This window comes from Dermacentor silvarum, chromosome 3 (genome assembly GCF_013339745.2).
Source record: "Dermacentor silvarum isolate Dsil-2018 chromosome 3, BIME_Dsil_1.4, whole genome shotgun sequence".
NCBI lineage: Eukaryota > Metazoa > Arthropoda > Arachnida > Ixodida > Ixodidae > Dermacentor > Dermacentor silvarum.
Window position 1 is genome coordinate 124,716,270 of NC_051156.1, and position 2,696 is coordinate 124,718,965.

Sequence of the window (2,696 nt, forward strand, 5' to 3'; positions counted from 1 at the left end):
GGGAACGAATAGACACGCCCCCATAGATATACAAGGTTTTTTGTCTTGTTCTGTTCAAGCACAGATGTTTAAAGAAATCTTAAAATGCAGGATGCATGGGCTTAGAAAACAAAAATGCGGCTAGCAGACGACGAACAAGTGCATTCATGACGTCATGCGCGCGGTGGAACAATTATTTCGCGGAAGGCGTGATGCGCATGCGCAATGTTTCCAGTGATGACCGTAACGGGGCGCTGACAGTGCCGTCGGCCACGCGCTCGCGTGTTCACCCTAACAGTGCTCACCGCTGTACACTCAAGAAGAACGATGAATTTCTTCGCAAGAGTCGAAAAACTCGTCTACGCTGTTCCGGATATGCTTTTCTGGTAGTACTGATCATGCCATTTACATTACCGAACACCTCACAGTCGACAACAAACGCTTATTCAGCAAAGCTCTTGCACCAAAGAAACGGGAACAACTGGTAGTTTTCATGCACTGAAAACAGTCAGATTAAAGCCCGTATATCAAACAATACCACGGCCTTCTGAATCGACTGGGAGGCTGATTTCGCACCCAATACCAGGAATTAGGGACATTTCGTACAGTTTCCTTTTTTCGCCACCACGTGGCGTATCGACCTTAAGGAATTCGAAATTCCCGCCATGACGTATGCTATGACGCACAACTAAAGAAAGCGCAATAAAAAGAAACACACCCTGAAGCTGTCGCTTCACCTCGGTGTTTGGAAACGAGCGCGCTTGTGTATCAGCGTTATTTCGAAGACGGCCAGCTACTTGCTCTACTGACAATGAATCGACGGTTTTGCTAGACACTTCGCCAGAAAGCTCGTCCGCTTTATGGAGAGATGTCTGGCCGAGATAAAGGCTCCCGCGAAGCTTCCATTGAATATGTAATTTTTTGTGTAATTTGTGCACCACTGTGGACATGGTCTTGCTTATACGTCAGGGTTCTGTTTCATCGGTTTCCTATAGAACTGGCGTGATTCATTGTTTAAGAGGAAGCTTTAGCTCGGGCCTATCTTCGATGCCGGATACTCAAATACGCGTAAAATGCAGGAATGTTTTTATGAGAAAACCGCTGAACCGATTTGAATGAAATGTGTTGCATTTAAGAGGGAAAGTTAAATTGCAGAGACTGCAGCAAATAGAATTTTCGTTTAGATAGTGTAGTGTTTTCAAAGAATCGCAGGATGTTCGTAAATTTGAAAAAAAATATAGAAGCATGAAGTTTCCAAATCCGCAGCTCAGCCATTAAAAACAAATATGGCATTTCTATAAACTGCACCCGTTGGAGCATCAAAAGCGAACAATTTTTTTGCTATACCTTAAAACTTACGTGAATTTCTTATAATGTTTGGAAGGGCTTTGCAAATGCAACATTCACAACATAGTGGTATATTTCAGGATGGTGTATGATATATGATTGCTATCCGCTTTGGATGTATTATTAGGTGCAGTTTACAGAATTCTGATATCATTTTTAGCTGCTGAGGTACATAGCTCTATAAGCCAAGTTTTCTTTTTCGAAGTTTGGCAATTCTTTAAAATTTTACGTAAAAAAAGTAGACGGCCTATAATAAAATATCCCTTTCTGCAATCACTACATTTTAACTTTTTTTTTCTAAATTCAGCATAACTCATCAGATTTGGTGCATCGGTTGCTCTGAGAAACTATTGCCGATTTCCCATGTATTTCGATAGGAGCCCCCAAGCTCAATGTTCCCCCTAAGTTCGAGCTTGACTAATATACTTGTTGGCAAGATACGTTTGTAAACGTGCGATCGTGGCCTAATGAGCTAGAGCACCGGCGTACTGAGCTCAACGGCCGAGGATATGTTTGTAAAGCTTCTTGGGAAGGAATAGGAGAAAAGAAAGGGAGAAGGCTGGTATGTTATTCAGAAGCGTGTCTGGTTGGCTAAAAATTACTAAATGCTTTGGTCATGATACCACCTCCAGGTTCCATCAGCATAATTTCTATTTCATTCGGCTAGTATTGTGCAATTATTGTCAATCAATCGAGGTTAGAACACCGGCGTCATGGCATCGTATTCTGTCGCAATTATTTATCGCCATCACTTCAGAATCATCTCATCGTCGTCATGCCGTCGTCCTTATATGCCTTCGTCCTTCTATCGACATGATTCCTACCTCGTAATTCCATCGTCGTCACTGCATGCACCGTCGGCCTGCGGTCCTTGTTCTACCATTGTGGGGTAACATTGGTTTGATGGGCATAACAAAGCGGGTCAATAAGGGAGACAGTGCATGGCCGCATATAGCCGAATCACTTGAAACATCAGGGGAAACACTGCGGATTCTAAATAAAGGTGTCTAAGCTAACACGGTGTGTCGCTTCTTGCTCGCTAGATTGTGTGAATGGTAATCGCATTAACTTCGATAATCATCTTAAAATGGGTTCTGCAGGAATTCTTTCGTCTTCGCGACACTAACTAACTCTTGTCTACATTGTTCCCAGCATATTAACACCTCGAATTCCTAGAGGTGATCGTGCTCAGGCATGTGATGGACGACCCGAAGTTTGATGGAGGTAGCTGTATGATTTCGACAGCGGCGCCGCCAATCGACACGGGGAAACACATTTGGGTGGGTGGGAATAGCGGCGAAAGGCACACTTCATGAGTTGCTAGACATCACATATTTGAATCAACCTGACAAAGAGTTAGAAATATATAT